This window comes from Canis lupus, chromosome 36 (genome assembly GCF_048164855.1).
Source record: "Canis lupus baileyi chromosome 36, mCanLup2.hap1, whole genome shotgun sequence".
Lineage (NCBI taxonomy): Eukaryota > Metazoa > Chordata > Mammalia > Carnivora > Canidae > Canis > Canis lupus.
Window position 1 is genome coordinate 29,679,193 of NC_132873.1, and position 21,929 is coordinate 29,701,121.

The 21,929-nt window shown below is 46.1% G+C and overlaps 1 protein-coding gene and 3 long non-coding RNA genes across 5 annotated transcripts in view; 3 read left to right on the top strand and 1 right to left on the bottom strand.

The window, feature by feature from the left end:
• The window catches only part of NAB1 (NGFI-A binding protein 1), a 46,100-nt gene extending 36,072 nt beyond the window's left edge, over nt 1–10,028 (bottom strand). For both annotated transcript variants that reach the window (XM_072813103.1, XM_072813102.1), the window contains exon 1: nt 9,892–10,028. The gene's annotated coding sequence lies outside the window, so the exon portion shown is untranslated. The remainder of the gene's footprint in view (nt 1–9,891) is intronic.
• Nucleotides 90–9,115, top strand: LOC140625651 (uncharacterized). Its single transcript, XR_012024988.1, has 2 exons — nt 90–4,643; nt 8,434–9,115. It is a non-coding gene; the product is annotated as an uncharacterized lncRNA (long non-coding RNA).
• A 1,177-nt stretch (nt 10,029–11,205) lies between the features above and the next one.
• On the top strand, nt 11,206–14,245 carry LOC140625649 (uncharacterized). The gene is made up of 2 exons (XR_012024985.1): nt 11,206–12,010; nt 12,557–14,245. It is a non-coding gene; the product is annotated as an uncharacterized lncRNA (long non-coding RNA).
• A 1,770-nt stretch (nt 14,246–16,015) lies between these two features.
• The window catches only part of LOC140625648 (uncharacterized), a 48,319-nt gene continuing 42,405 nt past the window's right edge, over nt 16,016–21,929 (top strand). Inside the window, exon 1 of the long non-coding RNA XR_012024983.1 lies at nt 16,016–16,253. This is a non-coding gene — a long non-coding RNA (uncharacterized lncRNA). The remainder of the gene's footprint in view (nt 16,254–21,929) is intronic.

Sequence of the window (21,929 nt, forward strand, 5' to 3'; positions counted from 1 at the left end):
CCCCACCCCCGGCCGGCAACCGCAGGACTCCCCGGTGCAGCGCGGGGGGCGGGGGGGAGGCCGAGGAGACGCTCCAGCCCCGCCCCCCCCCCACGCGAGGGCCCGGCACTCGCCGCCGCTCAGGCCCAGGCCTCCGCAGAGCTGCTGCCGGTTCAAGGCGAAAAACCTAAAAAGTAACAAGTGACTTGCCTGCAGGCTCGCGGCTGGTTACGCAGCCCCTAAGCACCAAACCAGGGCTCACAGGGCCCCGACTTTACGGCTTCCAGGGCACCGGCACACACGCCAGGTGAAGCATAACCCGACCCGAAGGCTGCTTTTGCATCAGACAATACGGATGAACACTTTACACCTACAAATGGTCCCCAACTTACAGGTTCAACTTTTTTTTTTTTTTTTTAAAGATTTTATTTACTTATTCATGAGAGACCCACAGAGAGAGAGAGAGAGAGAGGCAGAGACTCAGGCAGAGGGAGAAGCAGGCTCCATGACTGGATCCCAGGGTCCCGGGGCCACGCCCTAGGCCGAAGGCAGGTGCTAAACGTCTGAGCCCGACGGGCTGCCCGATTTTTCGACCTTATGATGGTGCGAGAGCCCCAGGAGCACCAGGATTCCGTAGAAACCATACCGTTTTGAATTGGGATCCTTTCCTGGGGGAGCGCGGCTCTCTCGTCAGGCCGGGCAGCAGCAGTGACCACGGCTTCCAGTCAGCCACACGACGAGGCCAGGCGGCTAACCACCGAGGCGGTTACAACCATCCTGCCCCGTACCAACCGTTGTTCTTCACTTTCAGAACAGTATTCCATAAATTACACAGGATACTCGACACGTTATTATAAAATAGGCCTTGTGTTAGGTGATTTGGCCCACACGTAAGCTAACTAAGCGTTCTGAGCGCACTGAAGACCGGCTAGGCTAAGCTATGAAGTTAGGTGCATTAACCGCAACTCCTGACATTTTTTTTAACGTATGACAGGTTTATTGGAACGTAACCCCAATTGTTTAATTTTTTTTAACTTTTATTTATTTATGATAGTCATACAGAGAGAGAGAGAGAGGCAGAGACATAGGCAGAAGGAGAGGGAGAAGCAGGCTCCATGCACCAGGAGCCCGACGTGGGATTCGATCCCGGGTCTCCAGGATCGCGCCCTGGGCCAAAGGCAGGCGCTAAACCGCTGCGCCACCCAGGGATCCCCCCAATTGTAAGGGAAGATCGGTCCATTCTTGCAGCAGCTCTGCAAGACTGGTATAGTAATTCCCATTTTAGAAAAATATATATATATCAAGATTAGTTTGGCAGGCAGGGGAAAATGGATTTCAGCATGAACTGGAGGTAAGAGGTGGTCTATTTAAGAACGGAAGAAAAAAAGGGAAAATTCAACAAATAAAAGACAAGATTTGGTGATCACTTAGGTGTAAGGGATGAAGTTAAGAAAATGGCTACAGGCTTTGGGGATACGGAAAAATCAGGATGGGATTCTTTTTCAAATATATGGCACCTGGAAATGGCGTAAGGTAGAGAGAGTGCTTCAATAGATCTGCCCCGGGTGTAAAGTAACAGAGGTAAATCTCGGTGAATCTTGGTGTAAGGGTCAGAGATACAGCATGTGACAGAGGAGGGTTTAAGAGCCCAAGACAGAGTCAAAGAAGAAACATTCTTTTAGGGCCCAATCAAGACCAAGGAGCCTGCTTTTAAAGACACAGCAGGCAAAGCACTTCTTGACCTCTTAGCAGCCTTTAGAAGTTATTCACAGTTGCCTGGAGACCTCCCACATACAAAGAGGAGTTGGCCAAGTACTTCCATTTTAGAGAAACAAACGTGTTGTAATCAACTTGTACCTTTAGCATTAAAAAGGACCCTGTAGACCTCTATGGAGAAAAGGACAGAAGGGCAAAAGAATATGCACACTGGAGGAATATGGGAGCTCCACTCTCAATTCAAAATAGTACAGAGCAACACTTAACTGGGAGATAAGGCAAACAGAGCAATATTAGGAATATCTTTAAAGGCCAGGAGATCCCCAAATCTGGGACTTGTGCTTTATGCCATCAACCAGAATGCTATCAAAATTCTAGTCTCAGTCCTCCCATTCAAGGAGAATGCATCTCCCTACTACTCTAAGGACTGACTTCTGGGAAGCCCCATCTTCAGGAATCTCTGTGTCACCCACAATCTGCTTTGATCAACTAGTGACCTCAAATTTTATGTTTTTTTAAATTTTATTTTATATTTTATATATTTATATTTTATATTTATATTTTTATATTTCTATATTTATATTTTTTATTTTATTTTATATTTTATTACAAGCATATTGCCTAGTGACTTGATGACTTTCCAAAAGATACAAAAAAAGACTGAACTGGGGAGCAGCAGCTTTCTGCTAACATCCAGGACCATCACTTGGAGTGCTAATAAAAATACAACTTCCCAGGTCACTGAGTTGTATCTTAGGAGGCTCCCATGATTTGGCAAGTTTGGCAAACTCCACTAGAAGATTCCTATTTAGTATACCTTCTGGGCACCACAAACTCCTACATGTTTTGTAATCATTCAGATTCCTTAAGTCTACCTTCAGGTTCATGCCACTTTACCCCTCTGGATAAAAACATTCTTGCATCTTCTAAATCACCCGCAAGAGGATCCACTTGTCCTCCCACTCCAGGGAGACTCTCCAGGGAGGGTGTGAATCATCCAGCTGGACATTAAGCCACAAAAACACAGCTCTTGGGAATTACAGACACAACTTAAAGTCTGTATTGAACTGCATTATACCAAGTAAAAGTACTTCTAGAAAGTGTCTGAGGGAGAAAAAAGGAAACTTTCTTTCCCATAATACACCTAATACAATAGCTTCAAACACTTTCAACTCAAGAATTAAAAATATATACACACACACACACACACACACAAGACCACACATTGCACACACAATCGTTTTAAGAGGGCTATAAACCTGCAGATATCATTAGATATCTGCGCTCCCCAAAATTATGGAATAGAAGACTACGTGAGAAAGTGACTGTAGGAATAGCTTTTGAAGCTTTTTGATTAGCAATTAGAAAAAAAATATGTTAGACAAACATAAAAGGAAACTTAAGAAAAGGAGAACTGAAGACCCAAACTTAAGTTTACTCTTCTAACACAGTCAATAGTTTTAGAAAATATTCATTTCATATTTTTATCCTTTCTCATCTTTACCCAGAAAGGAAAGTTGCCTAGTTCCTAAGTGGTAAGAAAGCAGTACCAGTAAGAAAGTAGTAATTATTACACTATCTCCGTAATGACTGATAGGACCAAGTGTGCATTTCCAAAGTCAAGATACCAGATGAAAGATAAATATGTGAGCTAGCTGGAGTCCCAGGAGGCTTCTAAAGGCCCACACTTACTGCTGGGAAAGGAGTTTTCTCCTTAAGCTTTTGCTTTAGAAGAATGTTTCAGTTTCCTACAAAAGCCTGTTGTGATCATTTAAACACCCACCACTTCATACATTAACTTGATTTGATTTAAAAGAAAATTCTTATAAGATGAGATTTTCTGTTTTTACAAACGCTGTATCTATTCATGCTTCAACATGAAGGTCAAATAAATCAGGAGCAAGCTTCTAGCTGAAGCTCTCCAATGTGAAGTAAATAGAAAGAGATCCTAACAACACTATAAACGGGTAACTAACAGTATAGTAAATCTACTCAGCTGAAAACGACTGCTACCTGGCCTTTCCAGGATGCTGGGACAACCACGCCGAGTCTGACCTTTCCGTGAATTCCACAGTTTAAGAGAAACCAGTTACTAATTTTTACTGCATTCAAAATCCAATCAAAGGCCTGCTGCCTATACACAGCAATCTCCACTCACACTAGCTTAAACCTTGCTCAGCCCGGTCAGTTCCAGTTCCAGAGGACAGGGAATTAAACAACAATGGATTCGTTTAAGGCCATTTGTTGTCATTTGTTATTCATTAATCTATTTTAAATGGTAATGATTGTTCCAGAACCTTAAAAATAAAGCAAATCAAAACTCGCTTTGCCTCCTCACAAGGGAGGATCAATCATCTGCCAGATTCAAACCACGCTCAAAGAAATAAGGGGTTAGCTTGGACCAGAAAACTTGACTAGTCAACTCTTATTTTGTCCTTGAACCACAATGAAACACTCAGTGTGGCCATGAAAAGCAAAACTTTGACATTCTTCAAGTTGGTAATGTGGGGATTCAGTGCGGGACAGACGGCCTTTACTAGTCACTAGGGGAAAGCAGCAGCATCCCTTAACCCTGCCTCAATCCATTCCAAGAAGCTTCTTTCTTAGAGCCCATGACTCTATCAAAACTCTCAAGTACCTACTGAGTTATCACTGACCTCTCCCTCTAACGTCTCTGCAGCTTGCCCTAACTCCCTGAAGTGCTCACTACTGGACTTGGCTAATGGCATATTATGCTCTCTTCCCTGACTTCCCTAAGCTCTCTAAACTTTCATATTAAATCTCTTTTCTGTTGTCTTTCCATTTTCTCCTTTGATGATCTCAACCACTCCCAGGTTTCCATACCACTCCCAACGATCACATATAGCAGCAGACTGACCTCCAAACTGCTGTCTGTAGCTTGGACTGGAGGCCACAGTGACTGGCAGATGCACAGCACGCACTGGCTGGTGAGTAAGAAACATGCCTCTCACACAGGTCTACTTTGCAAATGAACGTAAATAAACACCTAGTGATTTAATAAAATAGAAACTCTTTAAAAGGGCATCCCAATTCATAGTAACTGTTGTCATTACAGTATACTATTCTCGATCAACAAACACTAAAGTAAAATTATCAATGAACATTTGTAATTTTTTAATTTAAAAAATGATCTTCAAAACTGACCAGTTTGAGAACCATCAGCACAAATCGTTTTTCTGTTAATTTTTCATTTCAACTACCACCTGGAGATTGTCAAAAATCTCGAATTTTCTAAGTCCAAAATCAAGCATCCATTTTCCTCCCTTCTTCCAGATTCCCAAATCCACTCTTCCCAACTCTCTTCTGTAGTTGCGCCACTACTCTTGGATCTTTGTGCTTTCCTCTTCATTCCTCAAATCTTCATCTCCTTAAGCCACACCACCCTTTTCCTTTCTCTGCCTCAAAAGCACCTAATTCTACATTTCCCTACTTCCTGCTTCAACTCTGAAAACAGCTGCCTTGCCTTTGATACATCATCCCACACTACCATACCAACTTTATCTTCCTAAAGTACAGGTGTGGCTCTTTACCCACCTCTACAAATTTCCCCATTGCAAAGAAAAAGAAATTCAAACTACTCATATAGGTATCCCAGCCTTCTCTCTGGTCCCTAGTATGTCCCTGTTCTCAGGCCAAACAGATACACCGGGCATTCCTTGAATGTGCCTCCCACTCCCCTGCCCCTGTGCCAGCCATACTCCCTCCGGCCCACCTCCACGGGCCTTCTCCACAAAGCCTTGCCCACACTCCCTGGGCGAGGTGTCCTCTTCCTTCTCTGAACCCTACACTACTTGATCTCTCATTCTTCCCCCACTTGTTCAAATATGCCAGTTACTAACCCAGTCCTGGGGATCTGGAGGAAAGAGGACCCTTCATGGAGAATGAGTTGTGAGGGTGAAAGAAGACAAATAGGCAGACAAACACTGTGATAAACGCTATGCTAAGTGTCATACATGAGGAGCCGTGGAATAAAGAAGCAACCTCACCGGGCTCTGTACAACAGGTCATAAGTTCCCTCAGGGGAGGAACTGGGTCTCATTTCAGCTTTTACCCCTTACTTCTAGCCAAGTGTTGAATGTACAGTGACATCTCTATAAAGGCTGCTGTTGAATGAAACCCAACATTTGAGAAAGAATCTGATTAGCAGCCTCTTCATATTCCACATTATGCTCTCTGCGTACACTGGTGCCCAATGACCTATCACGTAGGTTAAGTATTACTGCTTTCCCTATAATTTTTTACCTTCTCTCACCCTCAATATTCTTCTTTCTTATAAGGCTGTCTTTGGATTCCCATAACATAGCTATTTTTCCAAGAGATCTAAGGATGTGTTCCCAACACCGGAATTAATAAGTACTTCCTGTGTTAGTCCAGTCTCAACACCATCATTTCAAAAGGTCATGAAAGATTCTAGGTCTTTTCCCTCTTTGACTCTGTCAATTAAAATGCAACATAAGTTATCCTCAAATAACAAATATCAAGTGGACTCGTAATCACTACTCTTGAATCTTCCTATTCTGGGGTAGGAAACACACTCCCAGCACGTGCACACTTGTATGAGGTCTGTGGCAACGCAAGGAGTGGAGACTCCTCAGAGTGAGGAGAAACAGGGGCAGGACCCCAGTAAGATCGGACTTCTTTTGTATGCAAAGGACTATAAATTCCTTCCTCCCAACACAGCCTGAAATTTTTACTTTAGAACTGTCTAAATTAACAGCAGCATCTTACAGACTTACACAAAATGTGAAAGAACTGGGGAAGAGTCAGCTCATGAGTCATTTACAGATTAAGGTGAATTAGTTCCACCAGACAGTTTTCCTCTTAACATCTAGCTGCAGATCCAGTGCCGGCTACAGGAATGAAAGACGGGGACTGGAAATGGTAAGGAAGGAAGAGGAGACCTGGGGGCAGAGACTGCATTTAAGGCCCCTGAAGCACCATCAAGTTTGGAAGACTGTGGCCTGAAGTTTAAGGGCCTGGTGAGGAGGGTGCACTGGGTACACTACGGGCTGAAACGGAAAAGGCGTATGCCAGGCCAGAGGGTGGCTTAGGGAAAGACGAGCCTTGAAGTCTAGGAAGTGAATTCCTCTAACTTTGGTCCTAGTGCTGGAACTCCAGCTAAAATAATTAACTGTGGCTTCGATCGCAGAGTTGGCCTAGGCACTAACTCTGTGTATGTTCCAAGCACCAAGTGATCCACCTCGGCACGTTTCTTAGTAAGCATTCAGCGATCTTAAAATATTTGGGATCTTATTATTTTCATAGCTATGAACTAAACATGTAGTCCTAATGCGTTAATGGTAACCTGGGGAACTTAAACGTTCCCTCCTATTGATTTTTTTTTTTTTAATTCTGAATAAAGACCGGAGAAAAAATGTCCTACAGACCCCTTCATAAAAAAAAAAAAAAAAAAAATAGGGCAGCCCCGGTGGCGCAGAGGTTTGGCGCCGCCTGCAGCCCGGGGTGTGATCCTGGAGACCCGGGATCGAGTCCCACATCGGGCTTCCTGCATGGAGCCTGCTCCTCCCTCTGCCTGTGTCTCTGCCTCTCTCTCGCTCTCTCTGAATGAATAAATAAATAAATCTTTAAAAATAAATAAATAAATAAATAAATAACCTTCATAGGCTATGGCTGGGAAGTCTTCAGTCAACTAACAGTCAAGCCATTCAATAAGCATTCATGTTATCTGAGCATGTAGAATGCATGCTTTTTCCAGAAATTTCTCTTTAAAATTAAATTAACATACTGTGCAAACTAACTGTGCAGCCCCCTAAATACAAGGTATTGAGAAATGACAAACTATTTGAAAGCTTAATGCCACGTTTTAGCTGAAAATTGACAAGATGAGGATCACTATTTTTTTCCAGCACCAACTTCTGATTTCTCACTCGTTCCATTATCAAGTATAAGAGAGTATATTCTGCATTATTGTACTAGTTTTGAACATGTCAGATCAAAAAGGAAATCTGCATTTAATACCGTAACTGTACTATTCTTCATTCCACTAAGAAGAACGAAAGAAGCAGAAAAGACAGAACTAAATCCGAAACAAAAGGGCTAAGAATCTTCTACTATGCTTGAAAGGGTATTATTTATTACTTAATATATTTCATAAACTCCACAATGAAATAACGCATATGCAAGACAATTAAACATTAGCGAGATCTTAAACTGTTCAAAACAGATTATAAAACGCTCAATTCCACGAAAATAACATAAAACATTATATACATAATGCACATGAATTGTACCAACACAAACAGACTTCTAATCGAACAGATGAGGCCCAAGTCTTAGAGTTTAGGTCAAGAGACACAAAAACCTGACATATTTGTTTCCATCCAACTACCCTTTTACTTCAAATATTTAAAGTTTAAACAATAGATTCTTCAAAGGTCTCTCCCACTTTGTAATACATTTAATTTCTTCTTCCAAAGCATCCAAAGTGCAAACCCCCCAAATCTTTAATAAACCATTATGTCCTTAAAGTGTGATTAAAATACCAAATGCTTTAACAGATTTTCTAACAACCAGGGGGATGAAAATACATGAACTTCACTGTAGACAATGGGTGTTATTTAGTAGTCACAAAAAGGGAAAATTTTCAATTTGAAATTAAGTTGTATTCATAATTGTGAAAAAGAACAAGATGTACATTATTAAATACATCAGATTATTTATTAGACATATAAACTCATTAAATTTCCTTTTTTTCAGGTATGGCATTCCTAAGAATTTCTGTCATTTTAATCACATCCACAGTTAGCAGGCAAAGTGAGAGAAAATTTAAAAATCTACAACGCCTCAATGTTTTTATTACCATTGCTTCATCCACATATTAACCGGGAATCACCAGAGCCAAGGAATATGAAATGTTTCCAATACCAGGATGGCATATTAACTTTCCTGCAAGATGCCAAACTAGTAAAATCAAAACAAGAAAGTTTCCAATGATTCCTTGAAATTTTCTTTCAAGACCTAATTCTCCGGCATCCAACACCCAAACAAGAATAATGAAGGCTGACCTTGCCAGCCAGCCATACATTCTTAAGAGAATCTTTATATGTGTATCAATACCTGTAAGGACAACATAACTTTGAAGTTTAAAGGACAATACTAAAATGTCTCAATACTGGAAAACGGAGGAAAATGGATACCCTTGAATCTAAGAGCCACTTGTACTGGCACTGAGACTGAGAGCAGCTCTTTGAAGTCTTCAGGAAAATATCAGCCTCCACCCAAAATAAAGTAAGTAAATCCTAAGCATCCTTTTCCAATATTTCTTCTCGAAACCCACATATAAATCGCGATGTGTCATCATTTGGTACGTTTTACAAGAGAAAATTCTCAAAAAAAAGTGAAAAATCTAAAAACGTAATTCCCTGTGTGCACACTTTTCCGACAAAACAGCCTAGCATTTCCTACGTGACTAATCTATTTTAAATTCCGTTCCTCTGTTCCTATGCAATCTAATATCATCTATTAAAAGTGCCAAAATATTTTTAAACAAGATCTGAGAATTTCCCTCGCAGCTCCTGATCTTTGCACTCCTGGAGTTTGCAGACGAGCCGACTGGTGGTGACAGGTTACCCGAGTCAACTCTTTCGGAGGAGAGTTTAAATTGACAGCTACCCCCCCCCCCACCCAATTTTCCACGCCCGCCGCATCTCCAGGGGCGGGGGGGGGGGGGGCACGTGCGAGTCGAGGGGTCCTATCACCTGCTGCAAACTTGGTCTGCGGGCCCGTCCGCGCACGTTCCGGCCCAAGCTCCGTGTCCCGGGGCCTTCGAGCCGGACCCAGGCCGCCGGGAGCGTCGTTTCAGGGCTCGGCCTTGCGACCCTGAGGCCCCCGGCCCGAGCCCGCGCACCTGAGACGCGACCCCGGCGAGCGAGCATCCCCGCGCGCCCGGCAGGTGTCCGCGAGCGCCTGCAGCGGGACGCGGCTTCCGCCCCCGGCGGCCTGGGGGGGCGGGGGGCTCTGGCCGCGGGCGCCCCGGGAGTCCGCCTGCCCAGGGCCCGCCGCCCGCCTCCGACCCCGCGCGCCCCGGCCCCGTGCGCCCCGCGCGCCCTCCCCGCGCCCCGGCCCCCCCCGGGTCGCCCACGCGCGCCGGGGCCGCCCCCTCCGGCCTGGACGCCGCCCCGCGCCCCGACCCTGGGCCCGCGAGCAGGTACGTACCCGGCCCGCGGCGCGGCTGCGGCGGCCTCGGCGGCCTCGGCCCGTCTCCCGGCGGCGCCGCTCAGCGCCAACTCCGGAGTGGCGGCCGCCCGCTCTCCCCGCTCCGGCGGCTGCGGCGGCCCCGACGCCCCCGCGCCATCGGGGGGAAGGGACGCTGGTGGGCGCGCTCTCCCGGCTCCCCGCCCCCGCCGCCGGCCCCGACGGCGCTCAGCTCGCCAACGCCGCGCCGGCCCGGCTCCCCAGCGCGGGCGGAGGCCGCGGCCCCTCCCCGCCCCCGCCCCCGCCCCCGCCCCTCCCCGCCCGCCCCCGCCGCGCCGCACCCCGCCCCCGCTCCCCTCCCCCGCTCCTCTCCCCCGCTCCTCCGGGCGCGCTACACCCCGCCCCCGCCCCCGCCCCCGCCCCGCTCCCCCCGCCGCCCCCCGTCCTCGCGGCGCGCGGCAGCCCTCCCCCTCCCCGCCCCCGCCCCGCCCCCCTCCTCCCGCCGCACCCCGTCCCGCTCCTCCCGCCGCGCCGCACCCCTCCCCATCCCCCCGCCCCCGCCCCCGCCCCCCCCGCGCTGTCACATCGGGAGATTCCGCTCTTGCTACATTCGCCGCTGCGGCTCCCGCCCACGCGCGGCCGAGTGACGCAGATCCCGGCGTGGGCCGCGGGGCGGGGGCGGGGGCGGCGGGGCCCGGGCTCGGCCCCTCGCCGCCGCCCCCGCCGCGGAATCCGGAGGGCGGCCCATCCCGCCGGCAGCTGGGAGGACCCGGGCGGGGGCGGGCAGGAGGGGAGGGGAGGGGAGGAGGGGGAGGAGGGGGAGGAGGGGAGTGTGGAGGGATGGGGAGGAGGAGGAGGGGAGGCAGGAAAGGAGAGGGAGGGGAAGAGGGGGAGGGAGGGATGGGAAATAGGAGGAGGGGGGAGGGAGGAGGAGGGGACGGGGGAGGAGGAGGGGAGGGTGGAGGAGGGAGGGGGGGCCGCCGCCTCGGGCCTGCTCTCCAGCCGCCTGCCGCCCCGGGAAGATTTGCAATTAAAAAAAAATCTCTCTCATGCAACTGGCGAGGTCCCCGAGGTCCCCGAGGTCCCCGAGCTGGTATTTCAGGAGCGGAGCCCGCCCGGCCCGGCCCTGCCCTGCCCCCAGGCCGCCGCGGAAGCGCGGGGCGCCCGGCTCGGGCCGGCGGGGGCGGAGGCGCCAGGTGCGGCCCTCGCGTGGGTCCCGGGCGCGCTGCGCGGGGGCGGCGGGGGCGGCAGGTGCGGGCCGCCCCACCCGCGGCCCCGGGGACCCCCGCGCAGCCGTTCGCGGGGACCCCCCGGCGGGGGGCGCCCCTTCCCACCCTCCCGCACCGCCTCCGCTCTGCAGAACAGGCCCGGGACCCGAACGCCCAGCTCCCGGGGCGCCGGGGCACGTCGGAGTTCCGTTTGCATGAACTTTTCTACCCAAAGGAAGTCTTGAAACCTCCATAAATGCACTTCAACTATTGCAAAAAAAAAAAAAAGAAAGAAAGAAAAAAAATCGGAAATTTGTTTTAGGATCTATTCTCTTTACAAAAATGGGAACATGAAAGCAGTCCCCCAATTTGAGCAACGTGCTCTGCAAGGACAGAACGCGTTTACTAAACCTGCAGCTACCGCCGGTGCAGGTAGGATCCCGTCTTCACGTACATCTAAAGATCCAGTTGTAGAGGAAGCGGGGCCGCGTCCTGGCCGGGCTCCCAGAGGGGCCTCCTCTGCTGCTGGCACACAAGGCCGCCTTTGAGATGGGAAAATTCTTCCCTACCACGTCTTTATGTTGTAGCACTGGATGGGATGATAACATCGAAAGAAAAAGACCTTATGAAAGTACTGGACTTTTTTTTTTTTCTTTTTTTTTCAAAAACATGTTGAAAGAATGAGTAATACCACGACAGGGTATATATAATTAAACCTTTTTCCAGGGTGAGGGAAAGGTTCTGTATGAAGTCGTCGTGTTGATGTTATCAAGTGAATAAGCAACGCTTGCTTCCTCAAATCCTTCAACTGAAGAAATCACTACTGGAAGGTCGTCTTAGCCTAAGTGTCATGGTTTTTGCTGCTGTGGACCTTGTTCTGCTAAAGAGACCATCAACAAAGTATCATAGCATAAAGACCATTTCTTGGAAAGGTACAGGTTAACAGATTTTCGAGCAATTGAAATCTGCAAAGTTCCGATTTCTCTCTGAAATCTTGATGTTTTGCAAACATGTGTTGGTTCTGAGCAGCTAGGAAGAAAAATAACTTTCGTCCATAAATTTGTACAATTAGTGATTCACAAGTCGTGAAATGAGCAATCTTAACCTGGACTATTGAGTCTCCCAGTAGAATTGTTGTCAGAATTGGCCTGAAGGCCATTAAATCCTCTTCCTGAGCCTGTATTTGTTTGGCCAGTATTGAACGTAATGCTGAAAGGGAAATAAGTTAGGGCAGATATTTTTTCTTTTTTTCTGCCTTGTAACTAGATAGAGTAGTTCCATGGGGGACACATTTAACACCTCCAGTGAATGTCTTGAACCACAAATAGTACCAAATCCTATATATATTATGTTTTTCCTGTATGTATCTATGATAAATTTATAAATTAGCCATAGTAAGAGAGTAACAATAGCTCATGATAAAGTAGAACAATTATAATAATATACTATAATGAAAGATATGTGACTCTTTTTCTCAGAATATCCTATTGTGCTGTACTAACCCTTCTGATGGTGATGAGATGAAGTGAGGTGAATGTCTCGGCATTGCCACGGTGTTGGCCCACTATCGGCCTGATGATGCTATGTCAGAAGGAGGATCGTCTACTCCAGGATCCTGGGCTGCTCAAACCACGGAAAGTGAAATCTGGGACTACTGTATTTCTACAGTTAAACACTAAAGTCCCTTGTTTGTTTTCTGGGCACGTTTAGATAGTATATTCTTCCCACATTAAGAATGGTATTTTTGGCCCACTTTGCATTGCCTTAAACACACTGTGGTGCTGGGGGAAGTAGTGGGAGGAAGGAAAATGAAGAAAAGATAAATTTTTAAGCTTTTAGGCATCCAGTTTTCTCTGCAGTGTCTATACGACAGCACTACAGTCAGTATGGCTGCTCACGAGAATTGAGGTATTTGTCTGTATCTGAGACAATTCAGATAAAGAAGAAGCATGATTCTTATTTACCTCCTCACCACTTTTGTCCCCCATCCCACTCCAAAACCGGCTGCTACCTCCCACCCCCATTCCATGCCCTGGGCACACACAATTATTTCCCATTGTCAGGCCCTGGTGGTTTGTGAAGGGAAGACACTCCATCCCATAAAGTGACAATCACAGGTTCTGATTGTTCCATATTCCACTCCATCCTGTAAGTGTCCCTTATACATCTCTTGAATGTGGTACATACATGTGTGTCTAAGAGGACTTTAAAAATATTATTATTTAAAATAGTTTAGGGGCGCCCCGGTGGCTCAGTTGGCTGAATGTCTGTGTGCCTTCGGCTCCAGTCATGATCTCAGGGTCCTGAGATTGAGCCCCACATTGGATTCCCTGCTCAGTGGAAGTCTGCTTCTCCCTTTGCTTCTGCACCCCCCCTCCTCCCCTGGTGCTCTCTGTTGTGCTCTATCTCAAGTAAATAAAATCTTAAAAAAAAAAAACTTCAGTGATTAGTACATTTGCAGAAATAAGGAGTTCTTTGGACAAAACCTTTTTCACACTGTGAAACTAAAAAGGGTTTTAGAAAAAAAAAGAAAGAAGAGAAAGAAAGAAGAGAAAGAAAGAAGAAAGAAAAGTAGAAATTTGATAGTGGTTCAGACATCTGAGTGAAAATTTCACTGTAAGAGCATTATTTATTACTTTTAGAAAGATTTCTTACTTTAAAAAGCCTCAGTGATTCAAAACAAAAGAATTCATAATAGATTTAAAATATTCTTAGAGGAGAGAAAGAATAACATTATGGCTTATGACCTACAAGATTTAAGATACAATGTAGTGCTGTCCTCCAGTTCTCCTATTATTGCCTCAGAACAATTCTATACTTAACGAATTTTCCACTCAATGTGGTGGTGGCCCTACAATTAACCGAGTCATGTGTAATATTCGTATTACCAGAAATGTAATTAAAATTACCTTTATTTTGCAATATGAAATTTAAAGCCTTGGATGTGTGTTGCAGACTAGATTTTTAAAGTGTATCGAGATTTGAATATTTTCAAATACCGAAATTATAAATAAGCTTCTTAAAGGTAAGCTAAGAAGAATATATTTAATAACTGATCATTTCAAGACTCATGACTAAAGCTACTTGCTCTTCTAAAAGAAAAATAGGCATATCTTCATACATTGCATTTTAAGACACTAGAATTTTAAGTTGTAAAGGCTCATGATGTTCACCTAATTCAACCTCTTGTGTATATTCAAAATAGTTCAAATACTTTGCAGAAATTCAACATACAACTAGTTTAGTTCTAATAGCTTATTTATAAGTTAATTATTTTAACTTGTACCGTCATCCCTAGTGGGGTGAAAAAAGGGGGGGGAGAATGAAATAGATTCCTGGCACAGAACTACAAATGCTTATAAAACGCAAGTGAAGATACAGAATTACAGACTTTGGTGGGGTGCATAGGATCTTGGAATTCATCTGACACAATTGACTTCTACAGGGGTGCCTGGGTGGCTCAGTTGGTTAGTCATCTGCCTTCCTCTGCCTTAGGCTCAGGTCATGATCCTGGGATCATGGGGGTCCTCAGATCTAGGGGGTCCTCGGAGCCCTGCTCAGAAGGGAGTCCGCTTCTTCCTTTCTTGTTAACCCCTCTCCTTGCTCATGTGCATTTCTTACAAATAAATAAAATCTTAAAAACAATTGATTTCTACAGATAACAACATTTACATTCTACGTTGCTAATATGAACAAAAGAAAAATACTAATATAATATTAAACAGTAAATATAACCATTTAATTGAATGAAGAGTAATTTTGGTTGTATTTTAAAATTTTGTGTTTATTTTTTTATTTTTTAAAGATCTTATTTATTTATTCATGGGAGACACACAGAGAGAGAGAGAGGCAGAGACACAGGCAGAGGGAGAAGCAGGCTCCACGCAGGGAGCCCGACGTGGGACTCGATCCCAGGTCTCCAGGATCACACCCTGGGCCAAAGGCGGCGCTAAACTGCTGAGCCACTCGGGCTGCCCAAAAAATTGTGTTTAAAACAGAAGAGATTGTAAAGAAAATTTTGAAAAGCCTTTCGAAAGATAATTTCTGGATACTTTTGAAAGAACTGGGCCTGGTTTTGCTTCCTCCTTTGTCCTCTCTGGCGGCAGGGGTCACAACTCAGCTACTCTTTCTCTTCCCTTCCCGCCTCTCTCCTCCTCTGGCATCCAGCGTGCAGGACTTGTGTAGTTAGCCGTTCCCTAACACTGTCTGAGGCCTCACCAAGGCTCACTACCGCCCGCTTAGGCCCGGCTGTGATGAACTGAATGTTTGTGTCCCCCGCCCTCCGGATCATTGGTGGAAATGCTAATCCCCACTGTCAGGAAGTGGGTCTTGAGGGTAGAGTCCTCATCAGTGGGAACATCCTTATTCAAGAGACCCGAGAGAGTTCTCTTGCCCCTTCTAACACGTGAGGACATAGCGAGAAGATAGTATCTGTGAACCAGGAAGTGGTTCCTTACAAGACCCCAAATCATCTGTCAGGGCTCCTAGTTTGATCTTGGACTTCTGGATTGTGAAGAAATAAATGTCTGCTGTTCAAGCCACTCCGCGTGTGGCATTTCTGTTACGGCAGCCTGAATGAACCAAGACCCTGGCCACTGATGATTCTCAGCCACTACACAAGGCAGAGGGTGGAGAGTAGGTGAAAAATACTCTGCTCGCTCTATCTGGAATTTATCCAGATCGTCTTCCATTTGCACACCTTCCTCTGGGCTTTCTTGCTCCTCACAGTCCCATGTTTGGCTTTTGTTCTCTACGCAGTTGGCTAAAATTGACAGCAAGTCTATGCTCACTCTCCCTCTTTCAGATTTTATTTATTTCTTTGACAAAGAGAGTGTGTGTGAGACAGAGAGGGCATGAGCAGGGGTTAGGGATAGAGGGAGAAGCAACAACCCCCCACCCCCCACCCCCACCCCCACCTCCACCCCCACCCCCGGCTAAGCAAGGAGCGTGATCCAGGACTCGATCCCAGAACCCTGGGATCATAATCTGAGCCGAAGGCCAACGCTCTGCCAACTGAGCCACCAACGCGCCCCACGCTCCCGCCTTTCTCTGAGCTTCTCTCCTCCTGCAGGCCCAGGCCCACCGGCTGGAGCACTGCTGTGGAGCCTGACACGGGAAGGTGGATGACAGATTGCGTTTTTCTCCTTGCCGAAAGTGTGTGACTTGTCAGCCAAGGTGCGTGGCTTTTTCTAGCACATAAAAGGAGAAAGAGAATAGAAATAGCCTGTCAAGGTAGAGAGCCCTTCTTGAATAAATGAGTTGGAAAAAAATAGAGGGAGAGGAAGAGACGAAAAGAGAGTAAATGTGCCCTTAGGAGAAGCTGACTACAGCGGACATAACTATTCTGAGAGAAGTAGAGACAACGGACAAAGAAAAACTCCCCAAGCACGCGGCTCTCCCGAAGAGGCAAAATGAAGAGACAGAGAAGAGATCGTCGTAACGTGAATTCCACCGACGTGTGCTCTTGGCCTGGGACAAGTGGCAGGAATGGGATGGAGAGTTTGGGATAGACCCTCGGGAAGAAGGGACGGGGACACAGTGGCTCTCCTGCTCTCTTGGCTTGAAGAGGGCCTCGTGTCACCTTTCAGTTGGATTGGGAGAGGGGGCGGGCGTTATCAGGTATGTATCTGAAGCAGGAAAGAAAAGCAGAACAGGTTCAAAAAATATCCACCATGCGCTATTCAAACGTCAGTAAATTGAACGTGTGAACGAGTGGGGCTACTTGTCACAACAGATTGCTCAACACTAACTGCCTTGTAGGAGCAGACACTTTGAAAGGGCAATGCGGGTGTTGAACACCGAGAGATTTAAAGCTATTGATATAAAAGTAAGTCACACGTGGTTCTGTACACATGTAATTTTCACAGCTTTATAGCGTGAATTGTATTGTTGTGCACACCCAGATTCCTACGTTGTGACCATCAGCTTGCCCGGAATTGGCAATAATTCAGGGTCATCAAAAAATAAGGAATTTCTCATTTTCTATCTATTGCTGTTTTTTTTTTTTTTCATTTCCTACTGAAACAACATCTCTAATAGTGACAACGTGAGAGCTGTTCCCAGCTATAAAATATACTCTTTAAATAGAGTTTTCCATATCATCCTGCTCTTGGTAAGGTTAACAGTTCTTACGCAGATTTCTGGTAAAAAGGTAAACAACTTTTTAGAAGGGCGATTTAGCAAAATCGAACCAATAGTTTCAAAGTGTTCTTTTTATTTGATCAAACAGATTCACTTCTAGGATATTATCCTAAGTTTATAAACACTTAAGAAGGGATACCTGGGGGGCTCTGTGGTTGAGCATCTGCCTTTGGCTCAGGGTGTGACCCCAGGGTCACGGGACCAAGTCCCGCATCAGGCTCCCCGCAGGGAGCCTGCCTCCCCTCTGCCTGTATCTATGCCTCTCTCTGTGTCTGTCATGAAGGAATAAATAAAATCTTAAAAAACAAAACACTTGAGGGGATATTTATCACAACATTTTTGTAGATTTGAAAAGCAAAATAATGGATCAGTTAAGTGGTATCACATCAATATGGTGGGAAATATTCAATTAATATTTAAGAATATTGGGAAATACTCATGATATAATGTTACCAGTCAAAATAGAGCAGAACAATCCATTATCTCTCTACCTAAATAAAGAGGGGACAAAATTTACCAAGTGTTAGCATAGTTATCTCTGGGTGTTGGTATTGTAGATGATTTTTATTTTTTATGCTTTTTTAATTTCCAAAAATTTCAGCAACAAACATGCATTACTTTGAAAATCAGAGGGGAAATTTAAATGTCATTTTTAACAAAGATTCTGCTTCAGAAGCAGGGTACAATGAAATAAAAATTAAAATGAAATTGAAGAGGGGGCGACAAAAATCAGGAACTTATTTAGCAAATATGTATTGAGCTCTTTGTATGTAATCCGTCCTGTATAATTATGTCTGGAGAGTCTAGCCTGTGTCCGATGGATACAGAGGTCTGGTTTAGCTTGCTTGAACTGCTGTAGTCTCCTATTACAAATACAGTCATATCTCTTCAGTTTTTTCTCATCCGAGCATGTGTCTACTTGTGGCTGCCCATACTACCGAGACTTACACGGTCCCAGGGCTCTCGTACAGTAAGTCAAAGAGTGGTATTCACTTCTTTCATTTGGGCTTCCGCATCCACAGAATGGCAGACTTGCTGTCTGAGCAGCCTCTGATGTCACTCTCTCTCATTGCCCGGTTTGCCCACTGTGTACAGTGCTCGTCCGGTGCTGCTGGGGACTCTGCTGGAGGCCACTGGGGTTCTTTAGGGGAGGACAGTGGAGCCCACTGTCTCCAAGAGTACAGTTTGCAGGGCTCCATCTTCCTTCATTTCACAGACACAGCCATCTGCCAAGAGTGCTAGCTCTGTGCTGGTCTTGATCACCTCCAAGCTTAAAGCCACCCCTACCCTTAACCCATGGCATTGACTCTTTTTCAGACTTTTGGATAGATTTTAAACATCTGCCTTCGGCTCAGGTCATGACCCTGGGGTCCCAGGATCGAGTCCCACATGGGGATCCACGCAGGGAGCCTGCTTCTCCCTCTGCCTGTGTCTCTGCCTCTCTGTCTCTCTCTGTGTCTCTCATGAGTAAATAAAAATAATTTTTAAAAAGAGATTTTAATTTTATTTTACAGTATCTTTTCTGAATTATATAAATTTGGAGTCCTTCTTCTCATTCCTGCTCTTCTGACCGCTCAGTGTGCCTAGCAGCTGAGGTTCGTTAGTGTAAGGACTATTTACATTGCTGCGAAGGTTCCCGGGGCAGGCTGCCCAGATGCTTACGATCCAGATCCTCCGGACACCAGGGCAGTTACACAAGGCCCCTCTGTGTGTCCCGTTTCCCCCCACACTCCTACTCACACATACTGCGGATGGGTAGGAGTTTTGAAGAACTGAATGCTCTACCTTCCTCGTATGCCAAGGTCAGGAAAAGGCAGGTTACTCGTGAGGTGGCATTTCTCAAGCAAGGATGGACACTCAGAAGCAGGTGGACAGTCTGGGCCAGTTAGAGGCAGGAAGGGGCCTTGTGAAGAAGCCTGACAGCCCAGGCCCCCCCCCCCCCACCGCAGCACAACAGTCTAACAACCAGAAGTCCTGAGAAGAAAGGGGGGACTCAGGTAGGGCAGGAGCGTCCCCCTGCCTCCCCATGGCACCCTCAGCCGCCTGCGGGGCTCCGACTGCCCCTTACTCGCAGGCTCTGCAGGCAGCGCCCCTCTAGCTTCCGCTCCCCCTTTGCATTTCATCCCACTGCTTTCACTTGCTCCCGCCTCCCTGTGGCACCCGGGATTCTCCTGACGTCTGTTTCCCGACAAGGAAGAACGGGGTCTGATCCGGATCTCCCTGGAGGAGTTAGACTGTGGTGTGCTCCTTTTCCACAAACGTTCACACCTGGAGGTCACTTATTTGCTCAACAGTTAAGCACCTACTGAGGCACGCACACCAAGCCTACAAGCTCGAGGGGATTAAAAAATGTCTGTGCTCTAACTCCTGGTGTAGGAAGGGGACTAGGCCTGTGAAAGAGTAGCTGCTCCACATGCAAGAGGCCCTGGTCACACAGTGCGGAGAAGCATTGGTTCTGCCTTGGGTGGGCAGGGCCCACCAGCATGAGGCTTCCTAGAAGGTCTTGAAGGTGCACAGGTCTTGAAGGATGAGTTTACTGGAAAGACCCAGGAAGTACAGGAGTCCCCAGAGGTCATGGGGGCAGCGAAACAGTATGAAGCATGAGCCGTGATTTAGGGCAGTAATTGTAAAATGAAACAACTGGTTCCAACTGACTTGAGAACGACATGTGAAGAGGGCGGATGCAGAGGACGACACTGTCTGACCGAACCCTGTGCACGGAGCAGCGTGGATCTATCCGTCACTGTAGTTCTTGCTCCACTGACCGTAGGAGTCAAGCTGGCAGTGCCGGACATCAGGGTAGTAGTTACAGAAGGAGGTCCCCGGTAGGGGAGCAACAGGGGCTTCTTTATTTAAAAAGATGTATTTATTAGAGAGAGAGAGAGAGAGAGAGCAAGAACACATGTGAGTGGGGGGAGGCCCAGAGGGAGAGGGGACGAGAGAATCCCAAGCAGGCTTCCCGCTGCGCACGGAGGCCAATGCAGGACTCGATCCCAAGACCTTGAGATCATGAGCTGAGCTGTAACCAAGCGTCATATGCTTAACTGACTGACCCACCCAGGCGCCCCAAGGGGGTCTTCTGAGGCGCCGGCAAGGCCCTTACGTGAATATTCACTTTGTAATAATGTATGGAACTGCATATTTCTGTTTTTAGTACTTAATGTATGTTATTTCTCAATTGCAAAAAAGAAAAAAAAAATCAAGCTAGGTAATTTATAGAAAACGCGATTCCAGGGTTGAGGTATTCTGACTGAGTAGGCCTGGGCTGGGGCTGATGAATCTGCAGTTTTTAAACAATTATGTTAGAGGATCAAAGGCAAAAGGGACTCCTAGACCACATTTAGAGTGGTAGAGCTTTTGGGGAGTGACCCAGAAGGTTTAAGCAAGAAATTAAGAACAAAGGTTCGCCTGTCTGAAAGCGCGAGTTTAGAGAGAGGAAGATGTTGAGGGTGGTCTCCATCTCGTATCTGATAGAACTTCCAGGTCCTATGTCCTAATCATCGGTGCTTTCGAAAGGGGTGTGACAAGTAAGGCGCTGCTGACTCTAAGTACTGAATATGTTTTTTGAGATGTAGTTTTTTTGAGAGCTTTCTTAAATAGGAAAATTTTGACCCCCAGTACATTAACGTACAATAGTTGAAATTAAGGCATCAAAGAAGCCCGTGTGATCTAGTGGGGGAAGGGGCAACCTTCTAGAATTTTGTAAGTGAATGCATTATCAGCTTATGAGTAATACTTGTTCAGCTACGGACCCAGCATCACTGTGGCATGTGCTTAGGGATGACTGATTTGAATGGATACCGTGAAATTCTTTTTCCTGCACTCCTTTATAATCAGAGCGATATTTTTGTGACATAAAGCAACCAACACGATATTCTTCCCAGCCCTACTCCCCTACAGGAAAAAAATTGGCAAATTTTGCTGCTAGGTTGTTTTTTTCTTTTGTGTTCATGGATTTGGAAAGAAAAGGGGGAAACTTAGCTTTAAACAGAAAATGAGAAAGTTCAAAAATCTGAGACAAAATTTGCACGTATTTTTTTCCTCATAATTGAAGTGAGGGAATACCATAAGGGTTTTTTTTTATTATCACAGTTATTACTTCTTTGTAAGCAGAGTGCATCCGTTCATTGGATTAGCAAAAAAATTTAAAGTATGACAATACAAACTGTTGACTAGGATTAAGAACATAGGGACCCATGTACTTCTGTTAAGAGTGTAATTGAAGCAATCACTTTGCAGAGCAATTGACAATATTTAGTCAAATTAAAGGTATGCATACTCTTTGACCCAGAAATTTGCTCTCTTGGGTATATTCTGAGATCATCCTAAGGAGTTATGAGCTGAAGGAGATACATCCAAGAATATCCAAGGCAGTCTTGATAGCAATAGTAAAAAATTGGAAACGGGGGATCCCTGGGTGGCTCAGCGGTTTGGCGCCTGCCTTTGGCCCAGGGCGTGATCCTGGAGTCCTGGGATCGAGTCCCGCGTCGGGCTCCCAGCATGGAGCCTGCTTCTCCCTCCTCCTGTGTCTCTGCCTCTCTCTCTCTCTGTCATGAATAAATAAATAAATCTTTTTAAAAAATTGGAAACAACCTACATTAGATGAGCAGAAGAATTCACGAACAAATTGTAATATATTCATATAGTGGATATAGTGTGAAAATAAATAGATCTGCATGTGTCTCTGGAACATTCTCACAAATATGAGAG